The following is a 22159-nucleotide window of genomic DNA, read 5'->3' on the forward strand; positions in this document are numbered from 1 at the left end:
ACGTAAGCCCACGGTGTTCCCTCACATACTGGGTACTCATCACCCACAGTGAACCGCTCGCTGCTGTTACTAATCACAAACCTATTGTGTACCGGTACCTAACATAGTGGTACTACTCGCAAGTAAAGGCGACCCATGGTGTTCCCCGCGTGATGGTGCCAATTACAAGTAGTTCCATGGTTCTAATACGGTCATCCTTGGTCGCCCCTTTTAGTCGCATTTTACGACAGGCAGGGGGATACCGTAGGTGTATTCTTCGTCTGCGTCCCCCACCCGCGGGGGGGGGGGTATTTTATGAAGTCTCGGTTCAATAGACTTAAGTTTGTATTTTATATTAAAAATAAGTAACTAAATTTGTATTTTCTCTGAGATTTTATGAAGACTCCATGATGCAAACATCGTTCTATACTTACTCAGTTAGGGACAATCAACCTTGCACGATTTTGTAAGAGACTGGCTCATGAATAACCTTTCCTAAATGAGCACTCGCTAGATCATGCGAGGTAGACTGGTTCTGTACGTCACATTGACGTTGGCAGCACCAGAAATACGTCACCGACAGCTGCGACGTCACCAGTTCGAGCTCCGCAACGTCACAGGCGCATGACATACGAGGAAGTAAGTCAAGGAATTCATGTGGTTGGTAGAGAGCGTATTTGTGGGCACTAAACATGTATATCTTAGGCAGGCAAAATAGGCAACGATGTATGGAGTATTCGCATAAAAGGGCAGCAAAATGTAGGAAATACAGCACAGTACATGCTTATAAAGGCACTATAGTTCAGCATACAGCCACAAAGAGATAACAGATAAGGCAGACAACTTTGAAACTAAGTGCTATCATTTCTCTTTTAGTTTCCAAGTCTACTCACACTGCTCCACGCATGACGATTCCTTGTGAGGCATTTGAACAGCAGACCTCATCTGAAAAATTACAGCTCCAGTCAGAGAGTTTCTCAACTTCATTTTAAAATTGTTCTGGTCATCTATATCAGAGCCTATTATTGAACGGCATTATCCAAACAATCTGTAGAAGAGAAGAGTACTGGAAAACTAACTGGATTGATAGAAGATAGTTCGGAAAGGTTATTCCAGTGAGGCTCAACTTGTAGGGTTCGAGAAACATATCTGAGATATTTTAGATTAAGGCGATACTCCGGAGATAAAAATCGATATCTCGATCATTTTGGTGAAATGTTTGCTATGACTGAAATTGAAAGGATTGAATTTCCTTTTTCTTGTCACGAAGTTATTCCGCTGAATTCAAACAATATATGACTGTTATAATGCTTTGTTTGCCAATTGTAATTTTACATTTAAATCCCATTTCTCCCATAATATTCTGTTAAATTTAACAAAATTTGTATGGTATATGTATTACAGCTACATTAAGAAACCTGCATATGGAATTTTTGATTGCCTAATTTTTCCAGGTAGTAGGGATTTTTAAGTCCAAAATTTTAGAACGCAAAAATCACACGAACTTTAGTACGATATATCTCCTTATCTAAATTATGTACAGAAAAATCGATACGTAGTGCTTTTAAAAGAAGTATTATCTATCTAATTACGAATCTACATTAACATGTTAATTTAATTTCATGAACAAATATGGAATTTAATTTCAAAGGAAAAAAATAATTTGGCAAAACTCTTAATTATATATGAAAGAAGTGTTCATGATATGGCTACTTTTATGTAGGCGACATTCCCATCGTGAAAATCCATGCATTAGGTAAAAAAAAAAAAATCTTTATCTCAGGGGTGTCGCCTTAAGGTGGTCAAATGAGTTGCGTCGCTATGGAGCTAATCAAGTCTTTTGGTGGGGTACATTGTGGGAGACTACAGAAAAAATAAGGGCAATTGCACTAGACAAAAGATTGGTTGAATGGGTTACATGTCTAGAAAATAGAACTCCGAGAATTAGAGTGGGTGTAATGATTTAAGAAGGGAGAACTTCAAGGCAGTTTTATTGGATCTTCATGTTACCTTATGTGTATAAATGATATGAGTAAGGAACTGGGATCTGATGATGATGATGATTGTTGTTTAAAGGGGCCTAACCTATTGGTAAAATGAAAGTAAACACTCGTGCCCTCATTCCGAGGCGGTGAAGCTCTTTTCAAGCACTCTCCCACTGGAGGTGAGCTGCATGGACCATTTCAACCAAATACCAGCCCTCCTGGCATTCTTAAATTTCTGGCAGTAACGGGAATCGAACCAGGGCCTTCGAGGATGGCAGCTAATAACACTAACCGTTCCGCTACGGAGGTGGACAACATCTAAGTCATCAGCCCCTAATGGTACAAAATGAGACGAAATGCAATGACAATTTAGAAGTCCAAAATTCATCCACTGACCAGAATTCAAAAACGTGATGATGAAGAATGAATGGATGAATCTAAAACAATCAGCGGATCAAACCTGCAAGGCCTCACCTTCGCAGAAACTATTACTGACAAAGGGACTGCTTCCAAAGCACAATCCTGAATCGATGGTGTTAGTTGCCTAAAGGGGTTCACAATCCAGGTCAACGGTCCCTCTAATGGTATTTATCGCTAGTAAAGCAGAACCATGGTATTTCTCAAGTTCCGATACTAATCAAAAGTAGCGTAAGCTCACGGTGTAATAATCACAAGTATTGTACGTCGCACAGGTGACACAGACTATTGGTGTTTCTCACATAATGGCTCCATTCGTAGGCAACGCAAACCCAGGGTATACCTCACATAGGTGTACTAATCACAGGGACTCGTGCTATCCCGTGGTGTTCCTCATATAGTGGGTACAAATCACAGCCAACGCAGACCAACGGTGTCTCTCATATAGTGGTACTAATCACAGGCAACGCCCAGACCCGTGGTGTTTCTCACAGAATGGTACAAATCACAGGCAACGTAAGCCCGTGGTGTTCTGCATATAGTGGTACTAATCACAGGTACTGGAAACCTACAGTGGACCGCTCTCTGCTGCTAATGATCACAAACCTATTGTGTACCTAACATAGTGGTACTACCCGCAAGTAAAGGCGACCCATGGTGCTATTCGCATGATGGTACGAATCACAAGTTGTTGTCATGGTTCTAATTCAATCATCCCTTTGTCGCCCTTTATAGACGCATCTTACGACAGGCAAGAGATATCGTGGGTGTATTCTTCATCTGCGTCCCCCACCAACAGGGGGTGAACTGGATTATCAGATACGGTTTTCTGTAGATATATACTGAATGGAGTAGTTAATAAGTTACCGGGCGAGTTGGCCGTGCGGTTAGGAACGTGCAGCTGTGAGCTTGCATCCGGGAGATAGTGGGTTCGAATCCCACTGTCGGCAGCCCTGAAGATGGTTTTCCGTTTCTTCCCATTTTCACACCAGACAAATGCTGGGGCTGTACCTTAATTAAGGCCTCGGCCGCTTCCTTCACATTCCTAGGCCTTTCCTATCCCATCGTTGCCATAAGACCTATCTGTGTCGGTGCGACGTAAAGCAAAATAGAAGAAAATAGTTAATAAGTTACAGGATTGTGAGAGACTGCATGAAAACTTCGACAATGTTGTGAGATGGACAGCAGACAACGATATAACAGAATGAAAAGTAAACTTGTAAGTTTCACCAAGATGAAGTCCGGCTCAATGGATAAATGGTTAACATGCTGGCCTTCGGTCCAGAGGTCCCGAGTTTGATTCCCGGCCGAGTCCGGGATTTTAATTTCCATTAGTTAATTCCTTTGGCTCGTGATGTCCTCAGCATTAGAACTGATCTTAGGTAGGTCCCCATCTTCAACTCGAAATAATACCAAGAGGGAAAGTTCTCTTGCCGTGTTGACGGGGTGAAAGTACCACACAGGGATCACTGTAACTAGTTAGGTGTTAATATAGAGAACTATATTAATTGGCTTAATCACATTAACAAGGTTGTAAGTAAAGGATACAGATCTCTTCGTATGGCTATGAGGTGTTAAGGATGTAAAGGAGAGGACGTGTAAGTCTCTGGTAAGACCCCAATTACAGTACGATTCCAGTGGATGGGACCCACTTCAGGATTACTTGATACGAGAACTGGAAAAGATCCAAAGGAAAGCAACACGATTTGTTCTGGGCGATTTCCCACAAAAGAGTAGTGTTATGAAAATGTCGCATACTTTGGGATCAGACATTGAATCACCTACGCTAATACTCTGAGTTAGATATTTAGTTGCTCTTTCAGTCACACTTTTGTCTAGTCCAAAAGCCCTCTTTTCGTCACAAATCTCCCATCATCCACCCTATCAAAAGCCTTGAATAGATCGTGGTTTGTGGCACAACGAAAGCAAAGGCCTTTAGAGGCCGTGTTTGACAAAACTGTGCTACAGCGACGCCTTGTTTAGGGGGGCAAGGCGTTTTCTGCCTCCCCCCCACAAATGATCTTAGGGAGATAGTGTCATAAACCCCCCCCCAAATAAACCTCCTAGATGTTAAATCCCCTGAAAACGTGGAGTTTGGTAGTCTTCAGAGGCTGCTAAGGCGTTAAATCGGGAGAAGGTGGTAGATGGTTTTATAGTAAGAAATGAGTTTGGGAAGCGGGCATTACTTCAGGGAATTACATTTCCTAATCGAGATTGTTCAAGCAGTACATCTGGCGGTAGAGCTTTTCACATTTCGCATCATGAAATTCATAACAAAGTCTTTCTTTCTTTCTCAATCTGTTTACCCTCTAGGGTTGGTTCTTCCCTCTGACTAAGCGAGGGATCCCACCACTACCAGCTCGATGGCAGTGTCCTGGAGCGTAAGACTTTAGTCGGGGATACAGCTGGAGACGGGGACCAGTACCTCGCCCAGACGGCCTCACCTATGCTGACCAGGTGCCTTGTGGGGGGAGGGGAAGATTGGAAGGGATAGGCAAGGAGAGGGAAGGAAGCGATCGTGGCCTTAAGTTAGGTACCATCCCGGCGTTTGCCTGGAGGAGAAGTGGGAAAGCACGGAAAACCATTTCGAGGATGGCTGAAGTGGGAATCGATCCCCGCTCTATTCAGTTGCCCTTCCGAGGCTAAGTGGACCACGTTTCAACCCTCCTATCACTTTTCAAACTTCGTGGCAGAGCCGGAAATCGAACCCGGACCTCTGGGGGTGGCAGCTAATCAAGTTAACCACTACACCACAGAGGTGGACATAACAAGGTAATACGACATATATTAAGAACATTTATTTATGAAGCAAGTTTTGATTTTTTTTACTTGTAATTATTTTTGATAGCTTTGTAGATAAAACATTCCTTGAAAATATTTATGAATCAAATTCTATTTTTTCTGTTTACTTGGGAATATTACTGAAAACTCCGTACGTAAGGCTCGCTCAAAAAAGTATTTGAGAAACGAGCTCCATTATTATTCTGTTCTTTTTTCGGTTTGTTTGTGAATATTCTTAAATATTGTTATTATATAGGGATGTTTGCATTAATGGTTGTTCCTCATTTCACGTGCCTGTGTTCATGTTAATGATGCCCCCCCCCCCCAATATTTACCTGAAGTCGGCGCGCCTGCTGTGGTAAGCGATTCACAATCATCATATTTGGTTACTGCGATAATATATGCGTCCTCGATTGGTATTTATACCAATCTGATAAACTTCACTCTCGCCGAGGTGTCCCTCAGAAGTTTTCAACATGCTGGACTTGTATTTAAAAATCAGCGATTTCAGCCGGGAGGACTACTGACCCATTGAGGTTGGCTGAAATGAAATCACAGAATAATAACGGAACCGAACAAAGACCATCGTGGTGGTTGTTTTAAGAGGAAGTACAAATGGACAATCATCCTCTATTAAGGCTAATCAGAGGTATAAAAAAATTGAAGGCGTCCGACACTTAGAAAATGAAGGTCTCGGCCTAAGAAAGACAAGGCCCATGAAGGGCGTGAAAATGAAAGAATCCCTAGGCCCCGATACCTAATACCGTCGAGGTCGGAAAAATACAAGGGTTGACCAAGGGAGGATAGGATAGAGGAAAGTCAGGAGCCTGGCACAAGTGAAAGCAATGCCAGGGCTCAGCTAAGGGCGCCGTGGTCGCCAACCCATGCTCCCAAGTTAAGAGGCCCTGGGCCCCTTTTAGTCACCCCTTACGACAGACAGATATTCGTGGCCACCCCCACCCAAAGGGGGACAAAAAGTAGAAGATGAAGTCTTCCTAGGTCTTTGCTCTCTGAGAGGATTATCACCTGTCGTGAGGCGGGTAACCTCTAGGCGCTTTCGACAATGGACTTTTGAGTAGAGTCTGAGTATCTCATTGCTTCCGCTTAGGTCGGTCAGCTTCTTCGCTTTCATCTCTCCTGTTTGACCTCTCTTGGTCAACATTTCTTCTCTTCCGATCCCGACAATATTAGCTCTGCAAGTCCTAAGCGACATCGCTGTAAAGTAAGCCATTGCAAAACTCCTGAGTGTCATATTGTTAGACTTGCTAAAGTAGATACACATATGGAATTCGACCTTGTACAGTGTGAAATAAAATTATTCTTAATGTTATTTGCTTTATATATGTTCAGTCCGTCAGCGATTCCGCTGGTGGGATCCTCAACAGCTCTGCCATCAGCTGTCATAGATGGCCTAGGCATCACTGAAGAGGCGTACTAGGGAAATGAGGAGTGAGGTAGTTTCCCGTTGCTTTCCTCACTGAGCCAGAGTTGCTATTACATATCAGTCTGCCAAGCCCACTGAAATGCATACATCAACTGATCCTATGAGCAACATTTTCACATCATTCATAGCAGGAACTGGCTGCATAAAGATTGGCATTACTAGCCTCGCTCATACCTCAGTCACTTTCATAATGTCAAAGCCAAGGATAAGACAGATCTATGAAAGTAACAAAAGTAGCAAAATTGCTCTAGCCTATACCAGAATACATAGTGCACTGTAAACACTAGGTCCTGCCAGCAAAGGCATTTATTTGCTTTACGTCCCACTAATTACTTTAACGGCTGTCGGTGCCGAATTAGTCTCGCAGGCATTCTTTTACGAACCAGTAAATCTACTGACACGAGGCTGACGTATTTGAGCACCTTCAAATACCACTGGACTGAGCTAGGTTCGAACCTACCAAGTTGGGGTCAGATGACCAGCGCCTCAGCTGTCTGAGCCACTCAGCCCGGCAAAATTTTTCTTCTTCCACACCCTGGTAGTGTCGCGAGTACGAACTGTGTCGATCAAGTAGACTTTGCCCTGTTTTACGATGGGATTCCCTTCCTGATCTCCAACTCTATGTGGTTATCTTACAATATTACATTCGGCCGAACAGATTACCACAAGCTGTGCTCTGCTGGTAGCAGATAACAGCGATACGAATAACGTGCACTCTTTATACAAGTCGTCCATAACAGGACACGCGACTACATCTTAAATCGTGATTTTACGCCTGTAATCGTCAGTGTCTACCCCTACCGGCCCTTCTCTTCGTACAAAACCTGTTGTGTCATGTGTAAATAAACATGTGCAACATAAACAAGGGCGTGTACTACAATGAACTACTGTATAATACTGTGGCATGCAATCTCGAAGAAGAGGAGGTTCCACAGCAAATGCGAAGGATGTTTTTTCTGCTTTGAATATAAAGGAACTACGAAGTGACATATGTTCCAAGATTATTTATGGTGCATTACCACAGTCTTTAAGAAGATTACTCAACTCGCTGATAATTCAACCCATATACAGACTGTCAATGGTCGTACAGATAAGATTAATATTAAATGTGGAGTATTTCAAGGAGACCCATTGTCACTATTTCTTTTCAACTGCGGAATTAATCAGATTCTTGATTGACTGACAGCTAAGTTTCGCTAATGCATGGATTTCAATTAGTCCCTAGCATGCCACCGTTAATTGCTCGCTGATGATCTAGTGATTATAGGCAAAGGTCGAGAGGCAGCTTCAGTATTGGTAAATGATGCCATCATCCTACTTGGAGAAATAAGCAAGCGGTAAATCAAATGTCATTATCATAAATGATGGTAAACCTGACACTAATGATTTACAGTACTAAACGTAGCATTAAAAGTATGAACGAAAACGAGGTGGTCAAATATTTGGGAGCTACTTCCAAACAGACTCAGACATTTAGTGAAAATCAAATCCTGGGGAAACTGAAATGTAATTTGGATAAACTTACTTCAACCACATCAGGAGATAATTCATCCCCCAGTTTATTTGACCCACCTTCATATTATATCGGCTTCAGTGGATAACATTCCTTAATTCTCTTCAAAGCTGACAATATGATCAAAAGTGCGGTCAGAGAAATATTGCAGCTTCCGAGTAACACGGGTGTAAAATCCCGAGGCCTATCCGAATTGCAAGTGAATACGGAGGATTGACAAGAACTGCCTGACAATAGCGAGAGTTATTGAGACATGGAGTGTTTCAAGCATGGTGCCATTATGTACATAAAGGAACAGGCGTTGAACTGTTTGCCGAGGTTCCGTCGGATAATTCATGGGCAGTAAAAAGTAAGCAGTTCTGAATGAAGAGATTTGCTGAAGATGACAGCAATGGTAGAACCAGTATGGACGCTACCGCGAAGCTCCACCAGCTCAGGCCACTGCAGTGATTATACGAAACATTGCATGTGCTGGGAAGTACACAAGAACCTCGTTTATCCGGATTAAGCGGGACCGGAACTGATCCGGATAATCTGGAAAAAAAATACAGTACATGTTATATAATCTACTAGCTGATGTACCCGTGCTTCGCTACGGAATTCTAAACTGTAGGCTATACAGAATTCTAGGTTATGTAGTGTAAACATTGTGAGCAAGATTGTATTAAGTTGCATAGCTCTTAACGTTGCCCTAGAAACACGACGGGGAAGTCACGAACGTCTTTTCTCATATTAAGACTGGGTTAGGGAATTTTCATTGTAATGGTAGGCCAGCTTGCCTACCATCAGTCACAATCAGGTTGGGGAGTTTTCATTATAATGGAAGACACTCACGCTCCGCCTGCCTTTATAGATTCTCAGAAAGACTCTTAGTGATTTTCCCAACTAAAATGAACATGGGTCATTACAATGACGTCAGTAGGAATGGCGCGATTAAAAGCAATGCCTTCATATGAAATACTCGATCAAATAAAAACCCACACATTTTCTCACTTTTAACAAACAGTACTACGCTGCAGAACTAACAGCCCAAAGCTACAGAGCTGGAATGACCAAGACGCAGACATCCGTGAACAATCTTCGTCTTTTTTCGGCGGCGGGGGGGGGGGGGGTCGAATAGTGGATAGTCCCAGGACAAAAACTATGCCCGTTTACTTATCTGATTCCTGGGAGTACCCGATGAGTCGGAAAATCTCAATTCACCACACTGGCGGGGGAAAGAACTATCTGACGTGGAGGCAATTTTTCCTCCAAGCCAGAGAAGAAACCACATCATCGCTGCTAATTTGGAATAAAATGAATGTAGATTTAACAAAAGTGAAGAGGAAGAAACTTTTCTTAAGAAACGGCTCTTTTCAGGGTTGAATTTTGAGTTATTTAGTGAATTGTGGTACTATAATTTGGAATAGGCCTAAATTGTAATTCTAGACCATTTCATAGTACTACTAACTGAGCCTCTGACTTAAGTGCGCACAATGCTCATTCAAAACAGCGCGTCAAAGTAGGTATCGAATAGCTGGAATACTGTAATGAACCAGTGTGTTACGTACCAGCATTATCAGAAAATGTATGACCCAGAAGAATGGCATGCTAAAGAAGAAAGTTATCTAACTCCTCAGCTATTTCCCGCCAATATTCAGTTAGGCTGTTATACTCGGTACGCAACAGTAATCCCATCTATCGGAGTTGAATGTCAGCATAAGAGACAAAGAACATTACAACAAACAACGGCCAGTGTAATGTTATTGTTGATCAATGTTACGCGCTTTCGATATTGTAGGCCTTCACATTATTAATTGTTTTCCGATTCTGAAATGGCACTCGGTACGGTAAAACTGAATAAAACATAAATGATCGGAAATTGTATTCTCTATAACTTTTGTTATACAGTACTTTTCTATAACTAAGAACATAGGTATTTAAAAATGAAATTTTAGGTGCCTTCCCATAAGCTACCATTTCACTCAGGGTGAATACCATTGTTTATAGCTTAAACTGTAGCTTCTTTTTCCCCGACTCAATATACTGATTTTCATTAAATTCTGTTTATCCTTTTTCTCGGGGCTCGGCGTCGATATGGACTTAGCAACAAAAATCCAAATTCATGAATATCTGTGTCATCATAGCCGGTACGGTAAAAAGGCATAAGACGTAAATGATCGGAAATTAAATTCTATATAACTTTAGTCATGTAGTATTTATCGATATGACCACTAATAACATAAATATTTGGGAAGTAGGCCTAATTTTAGGCCTTCCCATAAACTACCGGTACCATTTCACTCAGCGTGAATAAAATGATTTATAGCCTAGATTGTAGCGGCTCACACCCCGGCTTTACATACCGATTTTTATTAAATTCTCTTCAGCCGTTTTCTCGTGATGCGTGTACATACACACATACATAGGCTACAGACAGACAGAAATTACGGAAAAGTAAAAACTGCATTTTCTTGTTACTGTGGGCCTGATCGATACAGAAATACCATTCTTTTCAAATTCTGAGCAATGTACAGAAAAAACTCTTATTTTATATATATAGATTAACATAAGCTGTACAGTAATACTTTTTTTTCAATTGTACAAAAAATATAAGAACTCTTTTCTTATATTTACGCCTCTGTTTTATGCACTAAAATAATGCATGGTTTTTTCATGTTGTATAGCGTTTGGACGCAGCGCGATCACGAAGACGTTTTAGTAACAACAGTTCTGCTTGTTGTTTTAAGGGGCCTAACATCGAAGGTCATCGGCCCAACAACAATTCTGCCAGTGTGGTTTCACTCAAGGACTCTAAATAGTCCATCACTTTGTCCAGCTGCATTGTTGCCTCTCCATGAATCATTGTTTCTTCTGATGGAGCGCCGGTTTCATTTTCGAATTCACCATCAGTGAATATTAGTAGTGCGTTGCATTCAGAAGAGCGTGGGTTCGAAACCCACCTCGGCCGTCCTGGAAATGGTTTTCTACGGCGAATCTTTGATAGACCGTGACCGAATTATTTCCAATTCCTGTCCTTAACTATCCTTGGCGGAAAAGACAGTCAAGAAGAGTCGACCCCGTAAAAGAAACACACTGCGGCCAGTATCCAGTATTCGGGAGATAGTGGGTTCGAACCCCACTGTCGGCAGCCCTGAAGATCGTTTTCCGTGGTTTCCCATTTTCACACCAGGCAAATGCTGGGGCAGTACCTTAATTAAGGCCCTGGACGCTTCCTTCCCTTCCTAGCCCTTTCCTGTCACATCGTCGCCATAAGACCTATCTGTGTCGGTGCGACGTAATGCCAATATCAAGAAAAGAAATACTGTACAAATAAAAATAAATTTTTATTATTTTCGATCCGGATAAATGGGAGATCCGAATTAATGAGGGCCCGATAAAGTAGGTTCTTGTGTAGTTCGAATCAAGCGCCATAATTCAATCAGAACGATGTCTGATAAAGTACAGACATATACGAAGAAGTCCACTGTGTTGTCGACGGAAGTAATAATCGAAGAATCGATATACGAGTAATTGCTAAATACAGCCAGAAGAACGAAGCCGAAATCATCGATGCTAGCAGCATATTCGAATCTGAGGTATCTCCGCCTGCAGACGACCTGGAGAAGAAGATGTACCAGCCAAGTACTCTCTGGCTATATTTAGACACCGTCTCTGGGGGGTGCATACCACGTGATCTATCTAGCCTTACATTCCTGAACTACCGACCAGGTTTAAACCTTTTTGGACTTATATATTTTTTTTAAAATTGATTGTGCGGTACTTTGTGTCAATTACGGAAAACTTTCATGTTAGGTCAGATAAGTGATGGTTAGAGGCGGATATCTGCTAAGTTAGTGTCTTGGTGGATGCAAACTGTATGGCAGTGCGGATAATTTTGCTGATAATTTCTAAATAATGAAATTTGTTAATTTACACCGAAGTATTCTCCTATTTTTGCTTGTGGTTAGGCGACCCTTGGGATTAGTATGGGAGAATATATATAAAGAGCCCTGAGACGATAAACCCGTATATTTGACCTAAGCATAACTGGCTCCAGCCCTCAATTAATGGAAGCATGGAACAAATATCAATACGTCCGTAGTTATCACAAGAGAAAATCCCCCATAAAACTGTGACTGTGGGGGGTCTGGTGCCAAGTATCAGGCCTATTGTATAATTAATTTCGTGTAGCTATTTCTAGCCGATTGCAGCCCTTGTAAGGCAGACCCTCCGATGAGGGTGGGTGGCATCTGCCATGTGTAGGTAGCTGCGTGTTATTGTGGTGGAGGATAGTGTTGTGTGTGGTGTGTGAGTTGCAGGGATGATGGGGACAGCACAAACACCCAACCCCCGGGCCATTGGAATTAACCAATGAAGATTAAAATCCCGACCCGGCCGGGAATCGAACCCGGGACCCTCTGAAGCGAAGGCCAGTACGCTGACCATTCAGACAGCGAGTCGGACGGTCTATTGTATTATGTTAACAGATCTATCCGTTTCAATATCTTGGGTGTAATATAGTGTAATTAAATATTTACAATATCCGCGGATCACCATTCGCGGATGCAGGGCTCTAGTGGTGGTAAACTATAAATAAATAAATAAATAAATAAATAAATAAATAAATAAATAAATAAATAAATAAATAAATAAATAAATAAATAAATAAATAAATAAATAAATAAATAAATAAATAAATAAATAAATAAATAAATAAATAAATAAATAAATAAATAAATAAATAAATAAATAAATAAATAAATAAATAAATAAATAAATAAATAAATAAATAAATAAATAAATAAATAAATAAATAAATAAATAAATAAATAAATAAATAAATAAATAAATAAATAAATAAATAAATAAATAAATAAATAAATAAATAAATAAATAAATAAATAAATAAATAAATAAATAAATAAATAAATAAATAAATAAATAAATAAATAAATAAATAAATAAATAAATAAATAAATAAATAAATAAATAAATAAATAAATAAATAAATAAATAAATAAATAAATAAATAAATAAATAAATAAATAAATAAATAAATAAATAAATAAATAAATAAATAAATAAATAAATAAATAAATAAATAAATAAATAAATAAATAAATAAATAAATAAATAAATAAATAAATAAATAAATAAATAAATAAATAAATAAATAAATAAATAAATAAATAAATAAATAAATAAATAAATAAATAAATAAATAAATAAATAAATAAATAAATAAATAAATAAATAAATAAATAAATAAATAAACGGGGGCACTATTTTGCTTGCCATGCTGACTATGCAGAACTGAAAGGTATTATTATTATTATTATTATTATTATTATTATTATTATTATTATTATTATTATTATTATTATTATTATTCCTGGTCATTAGCCCAGAGGCTAGTTGGATCCTCAAACAGCACCATCAAAGGTTGTAGTCATAGTGAAACTGCAAAACAAATGGTGGCGCCAAAATGAGGCGTACTAGGCAAGATGGGGAGTGTAGTAGTTTGCCATCGCTTTCCTCATAGGACCAGAAAGTGTTATTACAGCACGATTGACCCTACGAGCAACACTTTTCATAACACACCAACATTACTCAGCTCTCGCCTGACGTAACACTGCTTGAAACTCTCTTCCTCTGGTGTATACAGTCAACTGGAGGCTTTTCATGACAAACTGAGGGTAGAAGAACGAATCAGTTTATTTTTTCTGTTTGCTCATGATCATTAGAATTACACTGAAATGATATGGAGAAATTTATTGATTGTGCAGTACGTGAACTGATTACTTACGTTCCGGTACTCATAAAACGAATTGAAGTACATTTGAACAACATCGCTCTTAAGGGTATATAAATACATAGCAGTGAGTTAATTGCTCAGCCGACTAAATATCATTTGTAACACTGTTTTCATCATCTGATTTCGAGTGGAATTACTGTCGTGCATGCGGTAATAACGTTCGACATCAATTGAAACGTACTGAGTATCGACAGCTCGTTTAATTACCCTTTAATAGGTTACCTGTAAACGTATTTCGGCTGTAAACAGCTGATAGCCCGAAATAAAGCTGTGTCTACCTAAGCTGTGAACGGGAGGCGGCCTTCCGGGTGATTGAATCGGGTAATGCGATTACAACGCTCCTCCGGTGGTATCAGGTACTAATGACGGAGGCAAAGCAGTTACGGAGCTTCGGAGGTTAACAGGAGGACCGCCTCCTGTATACAGCACTACTTCTGACTGTACGGGCGGACTGGACTGTAATTTCAAATTTACGTCCATGAATGTATGCTCTATAAAAAGCATAGCCTACGTACTCGACTATATCACTGGCATTCCCCACAACACTCCTAAACACAAAATGTATAGTAACTCAGAAAAAAGAATAAGCGTATCCTCGCATTTAAGTTACTATTGAAATATAATTCACTTCCTATGGAGATACAAACCCTGTGGATACCCACAACATACATTAAAATATGGCGGTCTCGCGGTGTACGGGAAGCCTACCTGCCTCGCATTAGATTCCGGACCAGATCAGGGATTTTGACCTGGATCTGAGGGTTGGTTCGAGATCCACTCAGCCTACGTGATTACAACTGAGGAGCTATCCGACGGTGATATAGCGGCCGCGGTCCAGAAAGCCAAGTATAACAGCCGAGAGGATTCGTAGTGCGGACCACACGACACCTCGTAATCTGCAGGCCTTTGGACTGAGCAGCAGCGGTCGCTTGGTAGGCAATGGCCCTTCGGGACTGTTGTGCCATGGGTTGTTTCGTTTTTAGGACGTAGGTTCAACTGTTTCCGAGTACGAGGAACTTGTACAATACTCGACAGTCATATTTGTCCTTTTGTTTTTGAGCAACTATACATGTCTCTAATACTGTCGTGAATTGCTTACCACAGACTTACACACACTGCTTGTAAAACATAACGAAACACAGGTGCTTCTGGCATACCTAACCCATGTTTAGTGCAGGATACAACTGTTAGATATTAGTAAGAGCTCTGCGCGGATATACAAAATAACATCCGCATCCGCTCCGCATCCGCACCCACATCCGCGAATAGTTATCCGCGGATATTTTAAATATTTAACTACAGTATATTACACCCAAGCTATTGCAAACTGATAGATCTGTTATAATACAATAGACCTGACACCTGGCACCAGAACCCTCTACAGTCACTTTTATGAGAGATTTTCTCTTGCGAAAACTACCGATGTGTTGACCTTTGTCCCTTCCTTCCATTAATTGCGGGCAGGAGTCAGGTCAGCTTTACGACTTCATGGTCTCAAGGCTCTATATATATCATTCTCCCGCACCACTGTCAAGGGTCGCCTAATCACAAGCAACAATAAGAGTATATCGGAGTGATAGGGTGGATCATGGGAGACTACTGGCAAAAATTAGTGCAATTGGGCTAGACAAAAGAGTGACTGAATGGGTTGCTATATTTCTAGAAAATAGATCTCAGAGAATTAGAGTAGGCGAAGCTTTACCTGACACTGTAATAATTAAGAGGGGAATTCCTCAAGGCAGTATTATCGGACCTTTATGTTTTCTTATATATATAAATGATATGAGTAAAGGAGTGGAATCGGAGGTAAGGCTTTTTGCGGATGATATTCTCTATAGAGTGATAAATAAGTTACAAGATTGTGAGCAACTGCAGCGTGACCTCGAAAATGTTGTGAGATGGACAGCACGCAATGGTATGTTGATAAACGGGGTTAAAAGTCAGGTTGTGAGTTTCACAAATAGGAAAAGTCCTCTCAGTTTTAATTACTGCGTTGATGGGGTGAAAGTTCCTTTTGGGGATCATTGTAAGTATCTAGGTGTTAATATAAGGAAAGATCTTCACTGTGGTAATCACATAAATGGGATTGTAAATAAAGGTTACAGATCTCTGCACATGGTTATGAGGGTGTTTAGGGGTTGTAGTAAGGATGTAAAGGAGAGGGCATATAAGTCTCTGGTCAGACCCCAACTAGAGTATGGTTCCAGTGTATGGGACCCTCACCAGGATTACTTGATTCAAGAACTGGAAAAAATCCAAAGAAAAGCAGCTCGATTTGTTCTGGGTGATTTCCGACAGAAGAGTAGCGTTACAAAAATGTTGCAAAGTTTGGGTTGGGAAGAATTGAGAGAAAGAAGACGAGCTGCTCGACTGAGTGGTATGTTCCGAGCTCTCTGCGGAGAGATGGCGTGGAATGACATTAGTAGACGAATAAGTTTGAGTGGCGTTTATAAAAGTAGGAAAGATCACAATATGAATATAAAGTTGGAATTCAAGAGGACAAACTGGGGCAAATATTCATTTATAGGAAGGGGAGTTAGGGATTGGAATAACTTACCAAGGGAGACGTTCAATAAATTTCCAATTTCTTTGAAATCATTTAAGAAAAGGCTAAGAAAACAACAGATAGGGAATCTGCCACCTGGGCGACTGCCCTAAATGCAGATCAGTATTGATTGATTGATTGATAATCAATAAACGTCATTATTTAGAAATTATCAGCAAAATTATCCGCACTGCCATACAGTTTGTGTCCGCCAAGATACTAACTTCGCGGATATCCGTGCAGGGCTCTAATAATAGTGATTTAGCAATAATTTTTCTTTGGCTGGAAATTTAAGATGAACTGCTACTTGCCCATGGCAATCTGGTAAAATAACGTGTCACGGGCGCTTACAGTTAACTCATGAAGGGTTGTTCTGAACTACGGGTTAAACGACGTGTTTAATAACTACTACTGCATTAAGTTATTCCTTAATTTAACAGAGGAGTGCCCTAGGCTGTAGTCCCAGAATTCTCAAAGGGTATACTCTTAATTCAGAGCGTGACAAATCCCGCATGTCGGACCACCCTGGCGATTAAAATTAGTGGGTTACATTAAACTGGCCCCAATTAGGCATACATAAGGCATAAATAAGACATTTTATGATGACGAAGAAGAAATCCATATTTGAATGCACTAGTTTGAACATCTTAACTTGCTTACACAATAGTTTTCTACTGGCTCTACTTCCAGCTATTTATTAAAAAAAGAATCCAAGGTGCCTCCTTTCATTTACAATCACACGTTTCACTGCAACAAACTCTTGAACTGGTGTATGTTGCAGTGTTGTGGCTGTGCAGCAACGTCTCCCTGTATTTCTCAGGCTTAAATCTGCCAACTGGTGAGGCATTTCAATGCGTGAACATAAGGCTGGAGACGTAAGCAACGAACAGTGATGACCTTAAATAATGATGTTATTTATCTAGCTGAACCTCCGATGTTCACGATTACGGGCGTAGTTAGAAACTTAAAGCTCACTGACAGAATGGCGAAATTAAAAATAAAAGAAAAACGAAAGTAGAAGGTATACTCTACCGAGTGGAGTTAAGCAGAGAGCATACGGCCAAATACACTATAGACAATACTGGACACTACCGTAGTCTCCCGTTCTAAACTGAGAGACCTGTTGACAGTGGCGCACCTGGCGGCGCGGCCTTAAACATCAGGCGGCAAGATTGAAACTACAAAAGTTGCATGTTACAATTTAAAATTGATAGAAAAAAGAAACTAAATAATGATTTCTGCTTTGTTCTACTACGAAAGTTGAATCTTTATATTGATAGAAATAATGAAACTCAATAATGGTTTCGTTTTGTCCGAATCCTTGGCTGAATAGTTAGCGTTGAGGCCTTCTGTTTAGAAAGTCCCACATCCGATTCCAGGCGGGATCGGAGATTTCAATTGCGTCTATTTGCTTCTTCTGGCTAGGGGACTAGGTGTTGGTACCCTCCCTAAAATACGAGGTCTAGTGATTACATCCGTCCATACAGGGTTGGGGTCAGAAAGGGCATCCGGTCGTAAAATATGACCCAATCCACATGTGCGACACAGCTCGCACCCGAGACCCCACAGATGTGGGAAAAGTGGTAGAAGAATAATTTTTGTTTTGTGTATTTTGCTTTAATTTTCTTCATGTTATTTCGTCTCAGTGTTTTCCAAAGTCGTACGTTCCTCATCGCCAGACGTTTCATTCCAGGCTTGTGTCTATGTCATACACCTGTCAATGTCGTATGTTACGTACAGATGTTATGTGACTCTCTTTGACTGATTCTGATGGTTCTGTCCGTTTCCGCTTCGAACACTAGCGCTGTGCCACGTCCAGGGAGCCATCTGGTGACGAATGGACGTACCATATCCACTTCTATTATAACGTGTAAATTTCAAAATGCCATTGTTTAAAAATCCTTTCTCATGGACAGTCGAGATTTTCTTCTGATGACCCAGAGCACAGTTCTCTGCGAAACGTAAAGAATTTCACCTGATTTTCTTGACACGGCGTAAGCCCAAAAGCCTATACAGTATAATGTCTATAAGTTCAAAGTTATTGCAGCCAAAAACAGCACAAACCTAATACTATGATTGTAATTCCAAAATTTTTTGTCGCCAGAAAAATTAATTTTTCACGAAAATCATCTTAACGCAAATCCAAGAACAAAATTTCACACCATACCAGCTGATCGGTATTACTACTACACGCAGTTTAGTGTATTTGATACGGCGTAAACCCGCGTGCAGTCCTGAGAGTGCCCAATGTTGGCAGAAGCGTTTGAGATCACCGTCTCGCAACAGACCACGATGGCACTGTTCTGTTGGCCGAGCAGTACGAGACTTCCCCACAAATCATTTATCTCGTCTGGAAATGAACAAAATAAAAGATAAGTCAGTGACAAATGTGCGAGCAATATTTAAAGTCTTTTAAATATCACCAGCTCCGGCCGCGATAGTATAAGAAGCAATATTTAACGTCAGCTGTGAACTCAGTGGAAAGGCGACTTTCTGTCTGCGAGGTGTGTTCACTTCCAAAGGAAGCAAACGTGGAAGATCGATATATAAACACAAAGAAAGAAACAAACAAACAAAGAAGGCTTTTCTATCACGCGAACGAGCGGAGGATGATGCAAGGAAGCAAGGCGAACCTGCAGAAGCAAAAGGAAAAAGCTCGCTGATATTCAGCAGCCTGCAGCATCAGACAAGTGTCAACTGAGGCGACTGACTGTCTGATGTTTATACTTCAGTACAATGAAAAAGCTCCCGTACCTTCGATTACCAATCCAGTGATATATTCGGCATAAAACGTGTAAGTACCGGCTTTAGTGACGTAGCCTTATGGTATCTTTTTGTACCAGCTACATCGGGCTTTGTCTGAGAGATATTTTTCAAGGCTAGTGAAATTATAGCAGAGAAAAGAGTCTTTTCACCCGGAAAACGGCTAGCGTCCTTGTCTTCCAGTATGGAAACTTCCTGTTTCCAGCTGCGTTACCAACCTATGAAGACTATGAAAGATACAAGCATGGTGCCAACTTGTGAGAATTATAACTGGAAATTAAATTCGTAAACACAGTATCGTCTGCTGGAATACTGATGATATATTTATCTGTTAATAAATGACTATTTTTTTTAAACTTGTGAAAAATGTTCTGGTATTACGTACCGTTGTGTACTGTACCGGCAGCAAAGAAAGCACTGCATGAGTGATGAGACAGACGATCAATCGGTGAAACAAACTATGGTTTATTACTGCAAATCTAAGTTCTGTTAAGTGGAGATGCTTGATGATGATGCTTGCTGTTTAAAGGGAACTAACATCTAGGCAATCGGCCCATAATGGTACGAAATGAGACGAAATGTAATGACAATTTAGTCCAAAATCATCCACTGACCAGAATTCAAACCGTGATGACGAAGCATGAATGAATGGATATGAATGTAAAACAATCAGTGGATCCGATCCGCAATGCCCCATATTCTCAGAAACTAGCGTTAAACAATAGTATTACTGACCAAGGGACTGCTTCTAAAGCACAATCCTGAATCGATGATGCTTGTAGTCTAAAGGGGTCCAAAATCCAGATTCGGCACCTCATAATGGTACTGATCGCTACGAAGGTAGAACCATGGTATTTGTCATGTTGCGGTACTAATCAAAAGTAGGGTAGACTTTCGGTATTCCACCCATTTTGGTACTGCTCACAGGTAATGTAATGCACACATGTAACAGACCTATGGTGTTTCGCACATTGCGGCGCCATTTATAGGCAACGCAAACCTATGGTGTTCATCACATAGGTGTAAAAATCACAGGGAGTCGTACTACCCCGTGGTGTTCCTCACATAGTGGGTGCTAATCATAGGCAAGGCAGACCCGTATAGTAGTACTAATCATAGGTACTGTAAAAACCCACCCTGATTCACACACTCTCGCTACTAATCACAAACCGATTGTGTACCTAACATTGTGGTACTACGCGCAAATAAAGGCGATCCATGGTGTTTCCCACGCGTGGTGGTAGACTACTAATTACATGTAGTCTCATGGTTCTAATTCGATCATCCCTTGCACGTCCCTTTTAGTCGCCTTTTACGACAGGCAGGGGATACTGTGGGTGTGTTCTTTGCCTGCGTCCCCCACCCACAGGGACAAGTGTGTTTGGTCCACGAGAGGTATTTTATTTCGCTCAAGTCCGCCGGCAAGCCGGTGAGGAACCCCCCTATCCGCCACCTGGGACGCGCCACGTGGGAGTATCACCTCTGCCCCTGCCACGCCAGCGTTGTAGGTCGTGGAGTGGAGATACGTATCTTCCCTAGAGCACTGTCGCTGCATCGTGCTACAAACGAGGCTTGTAGTGTACTATCCAGCGTGATGGAAAGACGTGACCCGTTTAACTGAAGAACTCACTGTCACACTTAAAAGAAGCTCTGATTTTTTAAAGACTGAGAAGCCTGGAGTGATCATCCCTGGGCTAACCTAAATAGTAACAGCTTAATTGAGTTTGTAGAGGACTACAGTCCCAGAAGAGTTTTTTTTAGTTTAACGTCGCGGTAACACAAGGTTTTCGGGGACGGAAGGATGGGGAAGCACGGAAAACCATCTTCAGGGCTCCCGGCGGTGGGATTCGAACCCACCATCTCCCGAATGCTAGTTCACAGCTATGAGACCTTATCCGCACAGTCAACTCGCTTGGTGTCCCCAGAAGAGTCAACAACTAGAAATAGTAACTTTCCTAAGCTTTATAAAATGACAAACTGAGAATGTTGATGGGAAATTATTTGGGTATATCCCTGGACGAAAAACGAAGACTGATTCTTTTTCTGTCCCGAACAGCCTGGATTCAAAACCTCTCAGCGGTGTTCAAATAGAGTGAGGGCATATTATGCTGTTGATGCGGATTCGTTCGTCGGATGGAGCCGTTAAGCCGTTAGCAAGCCCTTTCGTGTTACTCGATAGGTGTAAACTATGAGCCGATACCCGGTTTGACCCTCTCCCTATATTGCTATCATCATCATCATCCCTCACCCAGATGTGCAGGTCGCCCATGGGAGTCAAATAGAAAGACTTGAACCAGGCACTTGCTCTCATTCACACTAACATTCATACAAGCTGTATTTAAGAGGAAATCTCGACAAGAGAGGACGAAGACAAATCAATCTGCTATTTGTTTTTCAACGACTCACTCGTGGCCATGAGAAACTGTATAGAAATGTGTACCCATGGGCTGCACTTTACGTCAGACTGGCGGTGGAATAGGAAAGCTCGTGTCTAAATGGGAAACCACGGAAACAAATCTTCAGGACTATCGACAGTGAGGTACGCCGGGCTGAGTGGCTCAGACGGTTGAGGCGCTGGCCTTCTGACACCAACTTCGCAGATTCGATCCTGGCTCAGTCCGGTGATATTTAAAGGTGCTTAAATACGTTAGCCTCGTGTCAGTAGATTTACTGACATGGAAAAGAACTCCTGTGGGACTAAATTTTGGCAGTTCGGTGTCTCCGAAAACCGTAAAAGTAGTTAGTGGGATGTAAAGCCATTATTATTATTATTATTATTATTATTATTATTATTATTATTATTATTATTATTATTATTATTATTATTATTATTATTATTATTATTATTATTATTGCAGTGAGGTACGAAACTACCATTTCCCGAATGTAAACTGACAGCTACATGACTCAAAACCGTGTAGCCAACTCGCTCGGT

At 40.8% G+C, this 22159-nt stretch overlaps 1 protein-coding gene across 1 annotated transcript in view; it reads right to left on the minus strand.

The window, feature by feature from the left end:
- The window catches only part of LOC136878832 (caspase-1), a 513173-nt gene that overhangs the window by 388337 nt on the left and 102677 nt on the right, over positions 1 to 22159 (minus strand). The window lies entirely within an intron of this gene.

This window comes from Anabrus simplex, chromosome 8, assembly GCF_040414725.1.
Source record: "Anabrus simplex isolate iqAnaSimp1 chromosome 8, ASM4041472v1, whole genome shotgun sequence".
Classification (NCBI taxonomy): domain Eukaryota; kingdom Metazoa; phylum Arthropoda; class Insecta; order Orthoptera; family Tettigoniidae; genus Anabrus; species Anabrus simplex.